The sequence below is a fragment of the Lemur catta genome, chromosome 2 (genome assembly GCF_020740605.2).
Source record: "Lemur catta isolate mLemCat1 chromosome 2, mLemCat1.pri, whole genome shotgun sequence".
NCBI lineage: Eukaryota > Metazoa > Chordata > Mammalia > Primates > Lemuridae > Lemur > Lemur catta.
This window is the reverse complement of record NC_059129.1, coordinates 116427487-116451178: the sequence shown is the minus strand read 5'-3', so window position 1 is coordinate 116451178 and position 23692 is coordinate 116427487. Positions and strand designations below refer to the sequence as shown.

At 38.3% G+C, this 23692-nt stretch overlaps 1 long non-coding RNA gene across 1 annotated transcript; it reads right to left on the bottom strand.

Annotated features, from left to right (window-relative positions):
- Positions 1 to 112: 112 nt before the first annotated feature.
- LOC123633249 lies at positions 113 to 22448 on the bottom strand. Its single transcript, XR_006733566.1, has 3 exons — positions 22428 to 22448; positions 2634 to 2725; positions 113 to 182 (listed from the first exon to the last, which is right to left on the bottom strand). It is a non-coding gene; the product is annotated as an uncharacterized LOC123633249 (long non-coding RNA).
- Positions 22449 to 23692: the final 1244 nt, after the last annotated feature.

The following is a 23692-nucleotide window of genomic DNA, read 5'->3' as shown; positions in this document are numbered from 1 at the left end:
ATCACTCCATCAAGCTGGTAGTTTCTGGGTATTGTAGAATGTAACAGGACAGTAGTTCCCATGACCATGAGCTCTCTGCTGAACCTCCATTGCTTTAAAATGATTCCTTTGGTTTTATTTGTTATTATGTGGAAACATGTTGGTGAATCAGAATTCCTTGGATAGTGGTCCTGGTTGAAGCTCTGCAAGCAGAAAAGAATAACTGTTGATTCCAATGAACATAAATCACTGATTATTCCAATGAGATGGAATCCAATGTACTCAACTTGCCACCACCTGTCGGTGGCTGTCACCACAGCCATTTGGCAGTGGCTAAGGACAGAGGCTGTGTAACCATTAATTAGCTTGTAATTCTATCCACTTGGTTGTGGTAAATATTCTCTAGTATTAATATGAAATATAAGGACTGTCACACTCTGTGCTTTTGGTGATAGATCTAGCCACATATATCTTCCCTAAATCTCCTTGTCTACAATCTTCCATTTTTTTTTCATTCTAGGACCAAATGAAGAGCCAAGCCATTTGTCATTTTCCAAGAATCCAGGTATACATGGCTATTTCTCTTTCCATCTGTGAAGCAAATGACCAGAGGCATTGCCCAAAACTTTTCTGAGTGCTAGCCACTGTCTTTCAAAGCCACCACTGAGTGAATAGCAGTCCATTCTCACCTTGCACCCATATGCAGAACCAACCAATTTAAGAACATTGCTTGGCCTTTTTCCTATGTCAGCTAGTCATAAGAAATTTCTCATTTAGCTATAGCTGTTTGGTGAGAGAAGGGTACTGGCACAATAGTAGTGAATGACACAGAGGTCTGAACTATCTGATTGCGCAGTTTACTTCTCTGCTTTTGCTTGTTCCACTGATATCACTTCTACCTTACAATGGATTGATTACTGCTAGGTCTGCTTGACCTTATGACTTGGTGGGTCTGAGAGAATTCAACTCAAGGTGGGTATCTCTGTTCCCTTTGTTGCTTGCTGTATGTCCATATTCAGGTGCTCCATTTGTACCAGAACCCAGTAGAGAACCAGTGGCTATTTTTGGAATGATGTTGAGTTTCTGCTGGAGACAGTATTGCTTTGCTACAGAACCCATACAGTCTCCTATTTGGGGGTACCCTAAATGCCACACGGCATCAATCCTACCACAGATAACTTTAATACAATGGGTCTGCCAGATCTTAGAGTTCAAGCAGCAGGGATGTTTGTTCTCACTGCAGCTTGAACCTGCTACAGTGTCCTTGCCTGCTCTTGACTCTACCCAAAGTCAACAAACTTTTTTGTCACTCTTTAAATGAGTTGATAGAGTTTTCCCAAGCATGGACTATGCAAGGTCTGTCTGGAAAGTATCCAGCCAAGTAATATGAATATGTATATTAACAATGGCTGGATACTTTCTAGACAGACCTCGTATACTGCCTCCAGAATTAGAAGAGTTCTGCTAGGCATTACATATCCTTCTACTTGAGAAGTACAAGATGCAATTCTTTGTTCTTTAATTTGGACAGTTCTTTGTTCTTTACTTTTCGATGTCCCAGGCTGACCTAGACCACTGGACTTCTAAAAACTTTACTGATGTGGCATGTCACTGATTTTTTGCAGAATTTATCTGCCACCATCAAGAGAGATTGTTCCTTACCGAGGCCTACAAAGTATTTGCCATTTCTTGTTCATCAGGTCTGACTAGCATTTTTTCATTAAATTGAACCAATTTTATTTTTTTACAAAACGTCCAAGTGTGAAAGTCCTTTCCAACTATATTATGATAGAGTGGCAGAAATACTGCACCACTAAGGCAAGACTATAAATATATGCTATTGTTTATCCCATGTGGATGTGAAATACTTCTGCTCCTCTTTATTGATAGGAACGGAAAGAACTAATTTGCTAGATCAATGGACACACGCCGTGGTCCTAAGGCCATGTTAATTTGCACTAGTAAAGATAATATATTTGGAATGGCAATTCTAATTACAGTTAATACTTGAGTTTGTGGGAAACACTTATCTGGCAGATCTATCTGGTTGCTCTAGGTGCCAGACTGGTGAATTAAAAAGGGATATGGTAAGAACCACCACCCCTACATCTTCTATATACTTAAGGCTAACACTAATATATGCCATTTCCCAAAGTTGCAATTTTTTTCAAGTTTTATTGAGATATAATTAACATACCATATAATTTATCCATTTAACCTATACAATTCAATATTTTTTAGTATACTGACACAGTTGGGCAACATTATTTTTGACTTATTCACTTGTCAGGAAGTTTCAGAGAATTCTCTTTGGTTTTCCCCACTACAATAGCTCTTGCCTCACAGATCAAGGAACAAATGTGGAAACTCTGTCAACTACCATGATATCCATTTGAATCAGATGTCTGGAGACTAGAAAAATAACAACTGGTGTGTCCATGGAATAAGTGAACTCACTGTGAGTTGGATCTGGGCCAGGATCACACTTATCATCTTCCTCCCACATCCCATTGATCTAATGAGGATAGGAAATGAGGATACTTCCAACAGTCTTCTAAACATTTAAGTATTTTTCCTTTTCCAATGTACAGTTACTTGAGCAAACGGTCCTGATTCCCCTTGGAGAAGGACTGGGGAACTGATTCTCTACATACCTGCTGTGGTGCTGCAGGTTCCTTTCTCATGGTTGAGTGCCTCTCCTTCAGTCAGTAGGTTCCAGATTTAGGAAACAGCTCAGGTCTGAAAACTGGGTAGTGAATCATGATTTGTTATTAGTATAGACTATCAACTCTAACATGGCATTTTTGAGCTCTTTTAATTCTTTCCTTCACCATTTGTCCTGACAGATTTGTAGTTTCCCCTTTACTTAATGTGAGACATTGCTCTTTCCAAGCATCATAGTGCCAATCTAGCAGTGTGATAGCACCATCTCCCAGGATTCTTGCCAGTGTATTAAATCCTGTATGGGAGAGTGACCCCACATTGGCCAACACATCCTTGCCCAATTTCTCATTCCATCCCTCTCCAGATCCAGTCTTATATGGACTCTCCCAAATCCTTCCCATACATGTTGTGTAGGTCTTTCAGTGCCTTTGTTATATAGTGACTTTATTCTCTTAGCAGGTCCTGCACTTTCCTGGCCTAGTTATATTGTGGCCCAATTTTTCTAGCAGTCAGTAAAGAAAATGGTGCTATATCTTGAACAGAGAAACTATTGTCTTTAGGTCAGAAATCTATGCTTTGCCTTCAATAAAGGGAAAGCGATAATCATTAAGGGTGAGAAACGAGATATTTCTGCAGCCCAGGGGTCTAGAGGATTCTTGGGTTCCCATTCCAAGTCTCATGGTCCCACTCTTTTTCAACGCATACCTTGACCTTGACATAACAGACCTGCCAGGATTGAGAATGCAACCTGCTCTGGAGCAGGTTCTCTTAGTGCATTCTGTTTCACTAGCATCTTATCCCAGTTTGCTACTGGTCAAAGTTCTGATTGCACGGCAAGTACAAGCCAGGGGCTATGAGTGCTTATCTGCTTCCAGTGGTAGCATCTTTATAGCCACATGGCCAGCAGTAAATATGGCTCCAAAATCCCATTTCTGAGTTTGCTTCCTAGGAACACTCCCAGTGCTGACTCTCCGAGGTTGGATTCCCCAGAAAACAAACTATAAGACTCTGGGATTTGAATGCAGGTATTGAGGAGTGCCTTTACTGGGGAGCAACACAAGGGAGGGATGAGGGAGGCAAAATAGGACACAAGATAAAATTTAACTGTGATGAGCTGACCAGAGGCCTCACCTGATCCTGGGGAAATTTCTGTGACCGGGATAGCCCTTCAGAATCGTCTCAATTGAGTCAGGCATCAAGAGGTTTGTACCACAACTTTGACTACTCATTAAATTCAAGCAACCCTCAAGGAAGTATCTTAATCTGGACTAAGGTAACGTGTTTCAGCCAAGCACAATTCCTTTAGATAAACTCAACAGGGAGCCATTGTTGGTAACACTCCTAGCAGCTGGGGAAGTTACCAAATTAGTCCTGAACATTTAATATTTATTTCAACTGGGTTGTTAGTAAAGTATTAATCAAAAGTATGGAACCAATATTGAAGTATTGAACCAGTATTCAAGTTTTTTAAAAAGAAAAATATGCAGAAATATATAATTTTATAATATTTGTATTACAAGAAGTATAAAGATAAAAGAACAGAAACACTAAGCCTTTGGGGCCAGTCCACCTTTAATGATTAATATTTTCCCTCCAGCTAAATTTGACTTTAAAGAAATCCCTGCCCACCATACCGGGTTTGAAGACCCAAAAGAGACAGGCATTGAGAATTTTATAATATTGCTATAATCAACTTTGGGCAGAGGAAATGTTTCAAAACCGACAGGCATTGGGAGTTCTGGGTTCTTAAGGAAACACAGGGGAGCAACTCTCTTATAATTATGTCTTAACTACTTTTGAAGAATTTTGACTAGTTCTGCTTTGCCACTTGAGACATCTCTTTTACATAAATATTAGAGTAAGCTTAGACTGACTCCAGACTGCTTGGGTTCAAGTCCAGTCTGCCACCAACTATCTGGTGACAAACAATTTTCTTAACCTGTGTCTCAGGTTCCTCACCTGTAAAATAAGAATATTAATGCACCTACCTCACAAGTTGGTTGTAAGAATTAAGTAATGTATTTTGTCTGATGACTGGCATATCTCAATCAGTGATAGTGGTTATTATTTCATTATATAAGAAGGAGTTTTGCTGTCCCTTAATACATAATCTTGATTATTTATGGTCTCAGCAGATAGAAATGATATTAACTGTGTTTTCTCTATTGAGTTGTTCTTTGCTGCTTATTCCAGATTCCACATATGGCTATCAGAGCAGATGCCAAATGGTTGACTGAGATTGAGTGTGGAGTCTGTGTCAAAAATAGCCCATTTATACCAGGACTAAAGCTATAGATCTATACTCTTGGTACCAAACCAGAGAACTGAGATTCCCAGCCCAGATTTTGCAATATTTCCCTGTGTTTAGAGATCATGAGGATTATTTTATATTCCTTTTTAATTATTTATTTTGTTATATATTAAGGCTCTAGGTAGTATGAGCATTATCACTATAACTCATTTATAGAATAATCCAATTTAGGTAGGGTACAGACAGGATAGCTTAATTTTTCCCACCATTGCTTTTAACATCTTTGGTTTGATCTTGCCTTCCTCATCCCTTGATGATATCTAGGAAGGCAGATCCCATAGATTTCTGATAACTTTCAATTAAAAGAAGTAATTTTAAAAAGAACTTTATGGATTCCAGAAGAGATTACAACATGACTTGAATATTAATCCAGTTAAAAGAAACTTCCTTCTCTATCCCAACTCATGCTGACTGGGGCTTGTGGCCTTGCATTGGTGAAAAGTTTATTCATTTACCTCCTTCTTACCTATGTAAAAGAAATCTGGAGCAGCATAATGAAGGAGAGAAGGGATTAGAAACAAGGGTGTAAACTTTTTTTCTTTCTTTATTTTTTACTTCTTTGGTTCTGCAATTTTATTTTCCCTTGGCTAGGACAGGTAGAGAGGCTGCCAATGCCTGCTTTGGGACAGACATCCAAATACCAGTTTGTACTACATTTAGTTCCTCACAGAATTTATGACAATTTCTGCACTGCATGGTTTTCTGATGTCAATCATGCCAGTCAATCTGGCTGACTTCTGTTCATGCCTAACTCAGATCCAACACCTGGAGGTTTATCCCATGGTCTCTATCTGCTGATCTTCCACTGAACCAGAGTCTATCTTAATAAATGGGACCTTCAATATGGATTAATCCTGGCTCTGCCATAGCAGACTGTTGGGAGTGGTAACTGAGTATGGCTCCCTGAGTTCAGGCCCTGTTAACAGGGGCCGCTTCGGCTGTCAGTTTAACTCCAGCATCACACAGGTGAGAGACAGATGTCTGATTCTATGCAGGCTCCCAAACTTCAGAGGACACCAGTTAAGCTACTGAGAATTCTCTCCCTGAACCTCACCTTGGTTCAGTGAGCTAGGGAGAGTCTGTGAGTTTCTGAAGCTCAGCAAGTGTGGGAGGGAGATGCTCATGCCTGGATTGTTTTCTTAGGCAGCATAGCCCTTGGCTGGGGGTGTTGGGGGAAGGAATAGGGATGATGGGAAAATCCACAGCCCTTTTCATCAATCTGGTAATGACTATCTGAGAAGACAACACAGTTCTTTACTTCTAAGAAACCCCATCCAAATTCCTGGCCTTCCCTTTATATACTTTGGATGCAGGTGATGGTCTTATGATGGTAAGATTGTTTGACATACCTTCTAAAAAGTCCTACAGAGATATGTATATTGGCCCTTGTTTAGACTGAATGAGTTCTTATAATTTATAGTTTATAATTTTGGTAATTATATTGGTAATTTAGCCAAAATTCTAAGAGATCAAGAAAAATCCAGTTCATCTGTGGGGGATATTGGAAAATTTACTTAATCCCTTTGTTCTTTAGTTTTCTCATTTTTTAAAAAGAGAACAATAATAGTACCTACTTCTAGAGTTGTTGTGAGGCTTAAATGAGGTAATCCATATAAAACCCACTGTGTTTAGCACAGTTTTTAATACATAATAAGAATTCAACTAATGTTAGCTAACCCTATATGATATGGTACATTTATTTAACTGTACATAAATGTTGATGGATATTTATTTATTTATTTATTTAACATATATTTACAAACACCTAACTGTTGTAGGCATTTTGGGACACGTAATGAATACAACACATAGCTTGGTAAAGTTTACATTTTAGTGGGGAGAGACAACTAATAAACAATCACATAAGAATATAATGCATCAGACAAAGATAGTACTATGGAGAAAAAACAAAGCAGGGAGGGGCGTCAGGAGCATGGAGAAGTGCTGCTATTTTAAGTGAGGGAAGGACTCACTGACAGGGTGACATTGAGCAGAGATGCAAAGTAGAAAATATTATTCCACATGTTAGCAGAAAATGTGTTCATTAAATTCAGTATTACAGTCTCCAAAATTCCAGTGCTGTTTATAACTCAAACAGGTAACTCACACAGCCTTATACCCAATGAAGAAAAATTACCTTACATTGGGTAAATTCAGTTGACAGAACACAGTTTATACTATATCAATAAAAACTATGTAGTAGCTTATTCTGGAGATATTTTTTTCTTGCCTTTTAGCATATTTTGTAATTTTTTGTTGAAAGCCAAGTAGGAACTGAGGTAAACAGGCCTTTGGTGTGTTAATCTGGTTAGGAGCTGAGCTGTATTTAATGCTCTGCTGGCTGTAGCGTAGGTGCCTTTGGCTTCAGATTCCTCTAGTGTCCTTGTTTCTGTATTCCTGTTATTTTGAGCTTCCGCAAGAACTCCTCCTTAGCTAGAATCTGCACATTGCAGCTCTTTGAGATGTAACCCATTGTTGCCACACTGGAGTCCTGTTGGTGTGGTGGTGAGATGTGGGGAAGGGAAAGAAATCTATAACCTTTTGAGTAAACCTCAGTTTTTTGGTCAACCTGCATTCTTGAGCTTTGACCTTCACATGTGTTTCTTAGCTTTCTTCTTTCCCCCTTAGGTAAGACAGGAAGGACAGAAGAAGCTCGAGTTTGGTTAATTCTCTTTCTCTTAGCTGAGATAAGGCTCTGATAAAGTCTTTCACCCTAGCAAGTTTGTCTTTGTTATGGAGAATACTCTAGGTATATTTCAAATGATTACATGTTTCCTCCCTTGTCAGAGCCAGGATGAGAATATTTTTTTCTTTTTTTTTTCTTCTTTTTACTGTGAAAACCTTGTGGTAAGGTTCATGAAGGTAAAACTCATGAAACTATAGGGGCAAGATCTTATTTTTGCAAGTAATTATTTATTAAAGTATAGCCTATATACAGATATACACAAATCATAAATGTATAGTTTGATGCATTTTCATGTTTTTGAGCTTTATAGAAATAAAATTAGGTCTGAGAAATTCTTTTTTGTTTGGCTTCTTTTAATCAACACAATGTCTGGGAGAGTAAGCTGAACGATACTGCATGTAGAACTAGTTCATTTCTCTTCATTACTGCATCGCATTTCATTGTATAAATATAACATAATTTGTTCTATTGTGAATATTTGGATTGTTTCCTGTTTTTCTCCATTAAGAATAGTGTTGCTATGCAGTACAGTATAGGTCTTTTCATGAGCATATATAGTCATTTCTGATAAGTATACCTCTGAGTATATACCTAGGAGTAGAATATACACATTTGCCATTAGTAGATACTGAGGGCAGAACAGATTTGCAAAGTGGCTGTGACAAGTCTAACTCTCTGGAGCAGAAGTGCATGAGGTTCAGGCACTCCACATGCTCACCAGCACTTGGGATTGCCAGTCTCTTTCACTCTAGCCATTGTGATGTGGAAAAAGCACCATAACATTTTCAAAAGTTCTCTATGTTTTCCACCTCTTCCCAGTTAATCTCTCACTGTGCTCCAAAAATTAGCAAATGCCCTGAAGGAAATATCTGTTTTCCTTCTTTCCAGTATCTTGGATGGTCAAGTTCCATGTGCCTCAGAAGCTCTCTGGCCTTCAAAAAATATATTGACTTTGTTTATTTATTTATTTAATCCAGGCTATTCTAGTTGTCCTCAGTGGAAGAGTTGGTCTGCCCTCAGCTGTGCTATCACAGACAGAAGTGGACAGAGAAGTCTTATTTAATGAGCTCTTATTCATTTGTTTTTAGGAAATTGTGCACCAAGGGCTTCTCTGAAAGAAAGAAGATTTTTATTATTTTGTCTGCTTTGTTTGTTTTTTTAGAAAGAAAATTCTAGCCATAATAATCTCCAAAGATTATATCTCCTCCACGAGAGAATCAATATGAAATTAAACTATTCTGAGATGTGTAGATTTCCCACTCTAAATAAAGGTTCATGAATTCATGGTTGTAGCTTTTGGCATAACCCATTCTTAGAAGTGTTGAGGACAGCACTTACAATCCAGAGTATGCATCAAATACTCTGAGTTGATCTACAATTTAGTAGGAAGACAGATGGATAAATGCATTGACATCATTTTTACCATCCACAAACATACTACCAAATGTATCTTTGAAATTGTAGAAAAGAGCAATACATACTGTCATTTTATGAATTGTAACTACTGTATTTGGGTTGAGAACTGATGGGGGAAAAGAAGAAAATAAACAGCTGTAAATGTGCTTTCACTGGGAGGCTGTGGATTTTTTTTTAAAAGCTAAAAACATTAGAGTTTGTTGCCTTAGCATTACAACACTCACAGAAACAGTGAGTCAGCAAAATGAAAACAAGATGACTCATCAGGAGGGAGAAAATGATGAAGAACAAATACAAGATTATTAATATTTCCTGTTTTTCTGGTTTTGCATTTTTCTAGACAAATTCTTTGAAATTTAAACAGATAAAATCTATTCAAAGGGAAAAGAAATATTCTCTCTGTATATACATTTTAAATCAAATGTCACTTACTGCTATTCTATTATTAAATTCCTAACTCCAGCCATATCCAGGAATTGATGAACATTTAAAACATGCTCTACTGCATGAATGAAAAAATAAAATAATTTATTTTTAAATTTCTGAAGACAGAAAGACATTCAGAAGAATCTGAACAGACATTACTAAGTTTCCCCCAGTTTATTATTAGGTCATTGAATATGAAATGTCCAATTTCAAATTAAAAGTTTAGTTTATTGTATCTCAAACTAGAAGCAGAGCATTTAATCACAGTATGCACCTGCACTGTTGACACAGTTTTGCCATCTTAATGATGACTTCTTTATTCCAGCAATGAAGAAGTCTGGAGAGCAAGTGGCGATGAAATCGCAAAAGGTGTTTTCCACAGCTTGTTAAGAATGGAATATGTTGCAAGAAGTGGTCCAAAGCCTGGAAGAAGTGGTAGTCAGTTGGTGCTAGATCTTGTGAAGATGGTGGATAACAGAGAGTTTACAAGTCCAGCCTCTGTAGTTTGAACAGCATTATTTGTGCGACATGTGGTCAAGCATTGTCTTGCAAGAGGATTGGCCTGTCTCTACTGACCAATCTCAGCTGCTTAATTGCAAGCATCCTCATCATTTTGTCTGATTGGTTGCAGTAGATAACCACTGTAATCAATTAACCAGGTTTCATGAAGCTGTAGTGGATAATACCAGCACTATACCACCAAACACCATTAGCTTTTTTTGATGACTATTCAGTTTTGGACTGTATTTCAGCACTTCATCTTTATCCAACCATTGTGCTGAACACTTGTGATTGTCAGAAAGAATCCATGTTTCATCACACATCACAGTATGGTGTAGAAATGGTTTGCCTTTATGTTGTGATAGCAAAGAAAGGCAAGCTTTGAGACAATTTCTCTTCTGATGGTTGTTTAATCCATGCAGAATCCATCTATCCAGCTTCTTTACCTTGCCGATTTGTTTCAAATGGTCCAATATTGTTGGAATAGTAACGTCAAACCTTGCTGCTAATTCACGTGTAGATTGAGATGGATTCTCTTCCACTATAGCTTTCAGCTCATCATTATCCACCTTAGTCTCTGGTCACCCATGTGGCTCATTTTCAAAATTAAAATTACCTGAATGGAACTTCTCAAACCATCCATGTACTGTGTATTCATTAGCCACATCCTTCTCAAATACTTCGTTGATATTTTGACCGTCTGCACTGCTTTGGTTCCACAATGGAACTCATATTCAAAAAAATAGCACAAAGTTTTGACTTATCTGTGGTTTCACAAAAATGGTTCTAAAAAAATTTTTGAAAGATAATCACAAGCCAAATCATGCGCTTGAAAGAAGGAGGATGTACCTTCACAATATAAATTAAACAAGAAGTATCAAAGTGAAATGTCAGAGATATCAACTGCCAAACTTAGTACTTAAGGAAATCGGACATTTCATACTTAATAACCTAATACCATTTGCTCATACCATTTTGCCTTCCAGTGATTTTTCCATGACTGTCTACTCTTTATCAATCTTAAGCATAGCAATATACAAATTTACCCAAAGTTTCTTTGGGTCTTCATTTCCTTATAAAGGCTCCTATGTCACATAAAACTTAAATAAATTTGTATGCTCTTGTTAAAAAAAAATCTACTTTTAGCTTTTGGAACCTATGGGAAAAAATGGATCTGGAACTGAAAAAGGAGATGTAGGGGTTGTGTCCTTTTTTCCTTGATCACAATGGAAAATATAGGAGGCATACATATCAGTGGTCCACAGGACAATATGTATTGTTCTCCTCTCTTTACCCCAGCAATGCTTTTTATTGCTCTTCATCCAAAAGTACCTCTGCTCCTTCCAAACTAAACATTTGATGCTACTGGTTTTATTTGTGCCCACATAATTGGGTGAGGAGTATCGCATGTAGGTCAAACAGATGGCTGCCCTGGTCAGGAATTCCCTTGTCCCCTTAAGTGCCCAGGAATCCTTGTGTGTTTGGCCGAGCCAGGGTAGCCATCCTGTGCACTCCCGGATCTCAGGATTGGTACTTCCCTGCCAGGGGAATTCTCTGGAGTTGGAAAATGCCGCACACCCACCATGCTGTCAGCATTCTGAGATGCTCTGGCACTCTACTGGACCTTAGGCCTGAGAATTGGTGTCAGAAATGCAGGAGAAGAATGGAAGGATTGAGTGTTTCCTCCTTCTGCCCAAGACAGGTCAGCTTTCCAAGAGGGATACTCCCTCTCCCTCCCTCAGTATAGAGTCAAGAAATTCAAGACCAAAACTGTCTTGGGCTCCCAAGGCTACAGCTTCTTTTATTATAATAAAGCACTGTCATTGCATAAGACAGTGTCTACAGTGAAAAATAGGGAATACCAAAAGTGAGCATTTGAGTACCTTAGCTCATGCAACAGATATGACATAGGTGCCCTTAGTAAGTAACCCTACTTTACAGATGAGAAAATGGGGACAACAGAGATGTTAAGTAAATTGCATAAGGTCATATAAGGCAGAAGAATTGCTCATAGTAAATAAGTACCATCACTGATGGTCAAGTTCATAGAGTTTTGGTTGGGTTAATCCACATCTGCCACCATTCTCAGATCTGCTAGTGCAGATTTGCAGCATTGTCAGAGGGGATATAAACCTACCCCTCCAGATGATCTGTCAAGAGAGCTACCTGCAGAAACTGACTGGGGCTGTGAGGGCTACAGCTCTTTAGACACGTTTACTTCCCCAGAGTACTTGTTCCAGTTCAGCTCTTGTTCCAGTTTTTCCAGCTCAAAGATCAAAAACTATTTTATTTCCTTTGTCTCTGTGCCAAACCACTACTTTTTCTTCTCAAAACTATTTTATTTCAGAGACTCCATTGACCTTCCCCATAAGGCTTAGTCAGGACTTCCTTTGCCTTTCCCAAAAGGTTTTTTTAGTTTTATGATTTTCTTACTGAACGGAATTCTGAAGATGAAACAGTGAGCTACTAGGTGTAACATCATGATGAGGATGATGATGATGATGGTGATGATGAAACATTTCCTGCCATAATATAGCTTTGGATCAAACTTTAGTCCATAGTATTTAACATTCCAGATATATTAGTATCAGTCTCTTCTGTCTGTTTAGAACTTCAACATCAGTAAGGGAGTAGTCAAAGTATTTACATAAGGATTGGATAAATGGATTTGAAGTTGTTTCTTATGGTTGTAGAAGAAAGAAGAGTGTTAATTTCTAAGTTGTCAAAGAGCTGTACGAAGTTCTTGCTGCTGTGTATTTGCTGTGTGTACACCATTTGCTAAATGTTTTCTTGTCACACTAATCTTCCCTGCTGAAGTAGTCCTCAGAACACTTGACTGCTGTTTTCATTCCACAGCATTTTTTTGAATGCCCATATATGTTATATATAGTGTTGGGACACACAGACATGAATAAAACAGAGTCCCTTTTTCCAAAGAGCTCTTTTGATCTATTTGGGTATTAATCTGTGAGTCTGTGAGTGGGAGATGTCTAATGAGGAACAAGATCCCTCCCTCAACTAAATTTCATCTAACAAATGAAGACATACATACCAAAAAACAAGATCCCTAATGTTCAATAGTTAGCAAAAAAACCTTTTAGGTTTAATAGCTAAAAAGAGTTTAAGATGTAGTCTTGCTAAATACAAGATATCTAGTTAAATTTAAATTTCAGATAAACAATGGATAATTTGTATTTTTACTTGCCATATCTGGCAACCCAATAAAGTGGGAATATGTGTTATTTCCTGTTCAAGTTAAATTGTATTATCATTGAAGAAACAAAGACATAGTAGAAAGGAAATAAGGTTTGGAATGACCCAGATATGAGTTAAAGTCTGACTTTTTCAGTTACTTGCTAGATGGCAGTGAGAAAGTAATTTGACTGTCTCTGAACCCCAGTTTTCTCATAGAAATTATAATAGTTACAATTGTAGTTGCTTAAATGGCTCATTAATAATGTATAAAAATGACTAGCATGTAACAGGAACTGAATATTTTTACTTACCAGTGGTAATATTGATGATAATAATGACTAACATTTATTCAACATCATGTGCTAAGGAGTGTACATGTATTATTCCATTTCATTCTCACTATAACTTCTTAAAGTAGATAAATAATGTTTTTGAAGATGAGACAAGATTTGAACCCACTCAAGTATTATACCATACTGTCTCCCCTCTGTATACTATTTAGAAATAATATTTTAGACAGACAAGTGGCACTTGCAACAAAACAGCTATTTGGCAACCACTGAAGAACATTCATATGAGAGGCAGAAGCACAGTGATGGACACTTCTTCCACCAGTGGCCAGAAGACCGAACTTGGGACAGTCACAGTTCTTTTTAGCTACATCTAGAGATGGAGATATTTGCATTGCTAATGCCCATGATAACAATGTTAATAATAGTAATAATAATAGCAGTTAATATATATTGATTATTTAGTATGGGCCAGACCATATTCTAGGCATTTTACATGATTTACTCTCTACAAGATTTATAGATAAGCAAACTGGGACTCAAAGTATTTAAGTAGTTCACCCAGTGTAACTCACCTCTCTCTTTTACTTCAAGAATGCACCTTTTAGGAAACCTGACCTAGGCCATAGTTAATCCCTTATTCCTCTATGTTTTTGCAGACTTAGTTCACATCATTTAAAAAATAATTTTCATAATGTTAGTTAAAATCTTTTCTACTTTTCTTGAGGGAGAGGTTCTTGTTTTATTTTTCTGTGTGTTCTCCCAGCTGTTCACATTGGGTCTGGTGGTTCTGGTTATCTATTGCTGTGTAACAATCCACCCAAAAACTTAGTTGCTTAAAGTAACAATATATGTTTTAATCTTCCCTGGGTGTTGTTAGGGTCAGTGGTTGGTTCTTCCTTAGGGTCACTCACACAGGGTCAGATGACCTGTAGCTGCAGTCATTAGAAAGCTTCTTCATTTACATATCTATCAGCAGGGCCACCTCTTTCTCCTGGCCTCAGTCTGTTGGTAGTGTGGGCTCCCTCATACCACGGTAGACTCAGCATCATTGAACTTCTTATATAGTGGCTTACTTTCCTCAGATCAAGCATTTCAAGAAAAAGAAAGTAGAATCTCCAAGTCTCTTAGAGCCTGGCTCCCCAAAAATGGAAGAACATTAATTTTTCTCGGTCAGTTATTCTAATCGTTCAGAGCAGTCACAAAGCCCACCTAGATTCACAAGGAATAGAAATAGAAACCCAACTCTCAATGTGAAGAGTGTTAAAGAATTTGTAGCCATCCTTAGTCTACAATACTAGTATTTCTCATTAATTATTGGATAGATGGATGGGTAAATGAACTATCCAGGCCAAAAAAGCAGATGAATGAGAAAGAATGAGGGGGAAAGATTAAAAATGAAATTACAAGGAATCTTACAATTTAAAGTTTAAAAGAACCTAGGAATATGTGTCATTGTCTAGATATTACAACATAATATATGGAAGTAAAATATATCTCATATATACAGTAGCAAGTAGACATGAGGCTGGCCTTTTGTGTTTATAGTAGTATGTTGGAATAGGGCTCTAGAAAAATTTAATAGACATAATGGCTCTTAGGACGGCCTTTGGATCAAATTAGCTTATTCTTCTCTTCTGTTTTCATTCAAATGTTTCTTCTCCACTCAACAGAGTTTGCCTTTGAAAAGTCAGAGATTTGGAATTTATCATTTGGATTTATCATTTTTTTCTCAAGCTTTTTCAGACAAAACAGTAGTTTTATAAATTTATGTTTAATTTTTTTGTTTCCCTAAAAGCTAAACGTGATTCTAGTCCTTAGCTTCCATTTTATTTTGAGGACGTCTCCACAGCAGGTAGAAAAATTCTATTATTATATTTCATCCTCATAGCCATCATAACCAGAATAAGCTTCTTGACTCCTGATACCTTCATCAGTGCTTCTGTCTCAGACCGTCACTTGTCCCATCCCAGAGAAACTGCTTTTTAAAAAATCACACAACTTATTTAAACCTTCTCACTGCTTCCTGGTGAGGAGTCGAGGGAAAAATGGGACATGAACAGGGGCATAATGAGAGAGTAAAACCCACCAGGACTTTAAATGTTAAAATCAACAAAATATGCAAAATGCCTTGAGGCAATGTAATATCACTGTCTCACAGAAGGCAGAAAATTACTAAGAGAAATTTAAATGATGTGCTGGAGAATGTCAACTGCATTTGGAATGGAGCTTAGGATTTTTATAGGAATTGAATACACATTTCAGTCATTAAAATGAAATGCTCTGAAATTGTTTCAGATTGAACTTTACATAGGCTGAGGAAGAAATTACAATTAAATATATCATGCCAAGTTTTTAATTTATGAAATGAGACATGGTGCTTTCTGAGAAAGAAAGTAAAATGCAAAGTTTATCTCCAGAACCCCTTCCATTCCCAGGGACCACAATTGCCCCTCCATACTCCTTTGAATCCATGTGGGAATGATGAAGGTATGACCTTAACAGGCTTATAGAAGGTGAGGTGTAACTGGAAGCAAACAGATATTAACTCTTCTTTGCAGTGATCTGGTTTGGGGTGTTCCTTCTTGATTGCCCAGAAAGCACAATCACAACCTTCCCTCTGCTTCAACATACCCGCCACTGCTGGGGCTTTGCTTAGTGACCACATTCTGGTTTTCTATTTCTGATCTCATTGTGTTTCTATTTTGCTGGTTTTATCTCCCCTCAGATACAAGTATCTGGGTTTCTATCCTAAGTCCAAATCTGTGCCCCTTAAATGGATGATTTGGATGTGGCATCCTTGACCTTGGCTGAACCACCCAAACAGTTAACAAGAGGGGCTGAGACTCTTTCTGGGGAGGCTCATGAGATATTTACTCATGAACTGGGCCTCTGAGGCTCCTGTTCAGAGATTCACAAAATCTCAAAGACAAACAGGGGTGGAAGGATTTATCGCCTCCTTTGCCCTGCAGATATTAAGGGCTTTAAGCCTGACAAACAAGAATAATTCTCTGAGGATCACAAGTAACACCAAGTATTCATGAAATTTGTGTACAATTATCCTCCTTCCATAACAAATCTTAACATTTTTTCCCCAATTACTCTATTAGCTTTGTTCCTCCTTCTTGTCTTCTCCAGACTCCATTTGCTACCTCTGAATATCTCTAGATTCTAATATCCATGTTATTTTAATATCATTTTTCCATAATACAACCCACAACAACAATTAGAGGTTTTTCTTCAACCGTGAAAAGTGAATAATTCTTTCAGTTATAAAAAGAAAGTGCAGCTGTTCTCACAACGATGACATTAGAATCTGGGTACCTAAGATAATGGCCCTGCTTCCGAAAACCTTGCTCCTTTCTATGCCTCTTCCTGTTCTCAGTCCTGCCATTCTTCTCTCGCACCTCTGAAACCCAGTATAGTCATTTATCACAGCCTTGTTCTCACAGGAGAATTAGAAAATTATATCAGGAGTCATTTAACAATATGGGAATTTGCATGATGCACTAAGAAGCCCAGTGATAGGTAACGCAGGATTGGGATAGCAGCTGTGATGCCATTAGGACCCAATTCCTTCCCTAATTCTTTTTTTTAAATAAATTTTTTTAGAATGTTTTAGATTTATAGAAAAATTACAAAGATAGTACAGAGGATGCTGATATACCTCACACCCAGTTTCCCGTGATTAACATCTGATATTAGTGTGTGTATTTATCACAGCTAACAAACAAATATCAACATGTTATTATTAACTGAGCTATATATTTTATGCAGGTTTTCTTAGTTGTTTCCTAATGTCCCATTGCTGTTCCAGGATCCCATCCAGGATACTACCTTACTTGCTATGTCTCTTTAGGCTCCTCTTGGCAGTGGCAATTTCTTAGTCTTGCCTTATTTTTGATGACCTTGGCAGTTTTGAGGAGCATTGGTCAGGAATTTTATAGAATTATCCTCAATTGTGATTTGTCTGATATTCTCATTATTAGACTGCAGTGAGGGAATTTGGGGAGGCAGACTGAAGAGGTGAAGTGTTATTTGCATCCTATCATATCAAAGGTACATGCTATCAACATGACTAATCACTGTTTAATGTTGAATTTTTTTTTTTTTTTTTGAGACTGAGTCTCACTCTGTTGCCCGGGCTAGAGTGCTGTGGCATCAGCCTAGCTCACAGCAACCTCAAACTCCTGGGCTCAAGTGATCCTTCTGCCTCAGCCTCCCAAGTAGCTGGGACTACAGGCATGTGCCACCATGCCTGGCTAATTTTTATATATATATTTTAGCTGTCCATATAATTTCTTTCTATTTTTAGTAGAGATGGGGGTCTCACTCTTGCTCAGGCTGGTCTCAAACTCCTGAGCTCAAACAATCCGCCTGCCTCGGCCTCCCAGAGAGCTAGGATTACAGGCGTGAGCCACTGCGCCCAGCCTAATGTTGAGTTTGATTATACCTGTTTAAGCTAGTGTTAGCCAAGTTTCTCAACCAGTAAGTTAACGTTTTTTCCTCCTATCAATACTGTATCCTTTGGAAGCAAGTCACTATGCATATGCCACATTAAAGTGTGAGGAGTTATGTTCCATATCCTGGGGGGGGGTTAATATCTATATAAAGTATTTGAAATTCTTCTGCTTTGGGTATTTGCCTATTTTCCCTCATTTATTTATTTTTTCAATTATTTGCTTATATCAGCATGGACTCATGAATATTTATTTTGTAAATTAGATTATAACCCAAACTACGTTATTAAGTTTTTGGTTCAAATTGTTCCACATTTGGCCATTGAAACTCTCAGTAGGCTAATGTGTCCTATTGATATACCCCACCATTGTGGGATGTATGTGATTTTTGTTTCTTTGGTTTTTTTCAAATATTTCCTTTCTGGCATTAAAAATGCTCCAGGCTCATCATGTATATTTTCTACTACACTCCTAAAATCAGTCATTTTTCCAAGGAGCACTGGTTCCTTTTACTGGAGAATGGTGTTAGAAACCAAGATCTTGGTACTACGAGTGCTCATTACTGCTGACGTGTTGTTGTTTCTAGGATCTCTCAGATGACAGGGCAAAGAAATACACATACATGTGTAGTATCCCATATACACCCACATATTTATAAATGTTTTATTTGTAAAGAAAGAGAGCCACATGGAATGGAGTTAGCATGGTACTCAGGGTCAGATAATGTAACACCTTTCGATCAGGAGGAAAAATTAAGGTTTTACATCAACCATTAGGCAAAAACTGGAAGGTTTTAAGCAGGAAGATAAGTGACGTAACTGACTTTGTAAATGGTTACTCTGGCTGCTGTGTGAAGAATGAGTTTCAAAAGGCAACAGTGGAAGCTGGGAGAGTAGATAGGAGGTTCCTGAACTAGCCAGAGAAAAGATAATAGTGTTTTAGTCTAGGGAAACAGGAGGGAGAATGAGAAATACTGGGATGCAGTATATATTTTAGAAATAGAATGAACTTTATTTTCTGATGTTTTGCATATGGAGTAAGAAAAAAGAGAGAAACCTTTGGTTAGTAATGTTGCTGAGATAAGGAAGACTGGGTTGTTTGGGGTATCTGTTGCTGTGTAACAAATCACCCAAAAATGTATCTTCCATTTATTACCTTATTCTCGCTTCTTGGCTTCTTGTTTCTGAGGGATAGGAACTCATGAAGGGCTTGATGGGGCTGTCCTGGCTCAGGGTCTATCGTGTGGTTGCATGCAATCAAATGGGCTGTCTCTCTCTCTCTTTCTCTTTCTTTTCATATAGCCTTAGGCTTCTCCAAGTGGTCCTTCTGTGTGGACTAGTTTGTGCTTCCTTAGTGTAGTCAGCCAGCCTCACATAGCAGCTTATGGCTTCAGTGAATAGGGTTGGAGCTGAAAGCCTTGTATCATCTGCCCTCAGAAGTCACTCGATGTCATTTCTGTATCACTTGATTGGTTTTAAGTGAGTCTGTGAGTCACAAGCCTGCCTGGATTCACAAGAAGGGAAATCAGACCTCTTCTCCTGATGGAAGAGTGGCAGAATTATAGAAGTGCAAACTGGATGGAAGATATCACTTCAGTCATCTTTGAAAAATACTGCCTGCCGAAGAGTGCTCTTTGACCTCTATATCCATCTCTCTTACATGCAAAATACCCCTCCAAAGACCTACCAAAATTCTTGTCTCATTACAGAATCAGGCTTGGGCTCAGAGACCAGGACCTTAACATTTAAATAAGATCTGCTGGCAATTAAAAGTTGTCAGGTGGTTGGATTTGGTTCCTTGAGTACTGTTTTCTGTCTGAAAACCTATGAGCCAAAGAGGGGCCTTCTCTTCCCCATGGACACCCAATGTGCAATGGCAGAACAGGTGTTCAATAGCTGAGATTGACACTCCCACTCAAAAGGGAGGCAAAAGGCAGGCATGCAACTGTCACTGCTCTGTAGCAATTCTGGGATCCAGCCAGCCATATGATTACAGTCCTTTGATTAGGTTTTATTCCCACTCCCTGGGAGTTGTTCTCTATGTGCCCTCACTCCTCTCCCTGGGCTCTTGTCTCTATCTTCAGTCATCTTTTCTTTTGCAATAAAAGTCTCTTCTGTTTACTTTTGATTACATCTGTCATCCAACTTTCTGCCTGTAGAAGTTCAAGAATCCAAGGGCCTGTTTAAATTTTGGATTTTCTCTGATACAATTCTTAAAAATTTAAAAATTTTGTAGGCTTCCTATGCAACAATTTATAATTTACCTCATTAGACAAATGCCACACCCATAGATATCTTCAAGATATGCCTTTCTCTTAATCTCTGTGATTAGTGCAGAAAGTCTTCTCTACCTTAGGCACACAGTTGAGGTTGCTGAGGGACAATCCCCTTACGATCTTTTTATTTAATTGAAAGGATTATGAGGCATACCTGTAGGGAGTTTTCAGTCCTTTTTGTTTGTCTGAAAAGTTCCTTCAAGTTCCAACTTAGGTCTTTCTGATAATTCTATAGCCACATTTTGGCCTCAGACGCTTTCTTATTTTGGAAGCTTTTGCTAGCTGAAAAGACAATTTTGGGGGTCTTTGCAAATTCTTCAAATTTAATTTAAAACCTGAATACTTTGTGTTTTAGTTCATCTCTTTCTTTTCGTTTTATTATAGGCAGCTGGAAGAAACCAGGCAGCACTCAGCGCTCTGTCTGGAAATCTCCTTAGATAGATCACCAATTTGATTAGATACATTTTCTATTTTCCATGTTACCTCGGATGACAGCTGTGCTTAACTTTCTGTCACTCCACGAAAGAATCTGTTTTCCTTAACCTTCTAATAATGTTTCCTTGCTTTCCTCCAAGTTTTCACTGACTCCTTGAGACCTTTTAAGATTCTGCAATTTTTTCTACAGGTCTTTTAGGCTTTTCTTAATAGTTTCCACAAGACTCTACCAGCTTCTGCCTGGCTCCAAACCCAATGTCACCTATTTGTGATAAAATTGCAGTGGCACTCCACTTTCAGGTACCAAATTCAGTTTCAGTTATCTCTTGCTGCATAAAAATGTATGTGTCAAAAACGGTAATAGTTTTATTACCTCTTATGGTGGTTTCAGTGGGTCTGGAAATGGAGAAGGGTTTGATTGTATAGCTCTGGCTCAGGGTCTCATCTAGTTGCAGTCAGACAGTGACTGAAGGTGGAGCAGCTAAGGGCTGCTTCTCTGTCTCTCTCGTCATGTCGTCTTAGGGCCTCACTATGGGTCACTCTGTATGAGTTAGTTTGGGCTTCCTTACCGTGTGGGGACCTCAGGGCACTTGGACTGCTTCTGTTGCATTTCAGGGATCCAATGTAAGAGTTTGAGCAAGTGAGAAAGAAGATGAATTGCCCGTAATCATTTAGACTTAGAATTTGCCCAGCATCATATCTGCCACATTTGATTGGTTTCAAGTGTGTCATAATGTTAGGTAGATAGTGAAGGATTCCGGGTTTCCTAGGGAAGAAAGTGGGTGCTGTTGCTTTGGTGCAATTTCCCCACCTGGGAAGAAGGCCCCCATCTTAGTCCTGCTCCACCCTAATCTCCCAAGCAACTGCCATACCTGGGGAAGAAGGAATACCCTATGAATCAGCCGATCATAACAGCACACCAGCTGCAAAAGAATGCAGAGGACTCTCTAGCCCACAGGCCAAGCAGCATAAGTACCATAGAGTCCAGAAATTGACCTAGAACAACATGCATGCATAGTTAAGACTCAAGTCATGTGACTCCCAACTGTCCAATCAAAGTGGTTCCATGGTGACATCTGAGCCACAGGGAGGTCCCAATCTGGGCAGTAGAGAACAAGATGCAGACCATAACCAAGTCCGTTTTTCCCTTCTGTTGGCTCTCCTTTCACTGCAACAGTGGGTCCGGTCATCATCTGTGGTGTCTGTATCATGCTCCGTAAACCTATATCTTGCTCTTGCCCTATAATCCTATCTTTCTCTCCTCAATCAATCTCATTTTCTTGCTTGCCTTACTTACATGTGGCTGGTCATTCTTTGGTCCTGAGTGCACTAAGAACTGACAATAAAACACACAGATTCAAGGAGAGGGAATTATATTGCTTGGAGAAGGGAAAGAGTAGAAAGGGACAATTTTGTTTATCTTATTAGCATAAGAATCCTTTGCCTTTGGCTTGCAAAGATAAGGAGACGGTGGACCTACTGAAAAAAGAAGTTCAAGGTCCTATGAAAAGAGAGCCCCTCTGCTACCTAGGAACAAAAGTTAAAGATAATTACTTCTTTTTGTGGTAAAATATACATAACCTCAAATTTACCATTTAATTGTATAATTCAGTGGCATTAAGTATATTCACAAGATTGTGCGACTACCACCACTCCCCAGCAGAGGTAATTACTTTTCAGGGAGTACCAGGTTCCGGAAACCTGAACCATGTCTAATAACAAGAAAGGAACCATAGCTCCAAAAGAGAAACCGGGCTAAAACAGAAAAAAGATTTTAGGTGGGACTTACCATTAGTGCAAGAAGGAGGGGAACTTGTTCTGGAGCTCATGCATTGCTGAGAAATCCTGTTGTCAGCAGCCACAATGACATGAGGAGGCAAAGCCATCCCTGTGCAGTGGAAAAACATTGAACTGATCAGGATCAATTTCTCACAGTGACACAATAGAGCAGAGGCCAAAGCAATGAAGATAACAGGCTGTTTAAACTTGGCCTTCTTAATGCTAATTAAACAGTTTTGTTCTTGAATGCCAACTCATGAAAGAAATTGGACTTCTCTCTAATCAAGTGATGAAGTGATCAGTTGGGAAAAGAAAGCGAATATGACCATATTTTACTCTAATTTTATATAACTCTTTATGCTGGTTCTTTATATTTAGGAAAGAGTATGCCGGTCTTCAAAAACTAGAGAAAGTTGACTTTGAATTTACTCTTAGTTTAATATATTCTGAACAACTGTGTTCACTCGAATGGGGTTATTACATTTCTGACTTCCAGTAACTCAGACATTAGAACAGATAAGGAAAGTGACAAACCCGTTTTTATTCTAGCATTATTATAACTCTTTGCTGTCAGGAAAGCCAGGCTGTTTTGCTTCATTTCTGTAAGAAATTGTCAGTTGATAGGCAAAACTTCAAGAATAATTAAAGAAATGGGATATGTACACTGTCTTGGGAAAATCAATCTCCTGCAAATGTATTTAAATGAATTCAGTATCCTTTCCTTTTAATAGTGCTTATCTGGGCAAAAACATTTATTTTAGATTTTGTTATGGCACCCAGAAAACTATGATGCCTCTTTAAAAATAAATTATAGGGTAAAAGTCACAGAGAAGGCTGATTGAAAAGAAAAAGTCTCAGGAACATTCCCTGTGTATCTTCTTCTGTCTTAAGTGAGTGCACTCAAAGCATGCCAAATCAATCTCAAAACACTTCCTGTTACCTGAGACGCTCTTGAAGTGTCTTGGTAAATGTTTAATGCATCCCTATCTCTTATTCAGCATATCAAGAGAAGAGAGATTTGTTTTTGGCAGGGGTTGGCTCTGGTAAATGCCACAGGTTAATTCAGCAGGTACTGTTGTGTCTGTGCAAATTGTGAAGGTTTGACAGCTGCCCAGAAATACTGGCCATTCTCCTTGGAAAATCAGATTTTGACACTTGGATTAGGGCACAGATGAATGTATATTCATCTGTTTACCTCACCTCCTCCTCCACAAAAACACAAAAAGATTGTTTTTATCAATATAAAGATGCCTGTTTTGAGAATTCTCCAGGCCA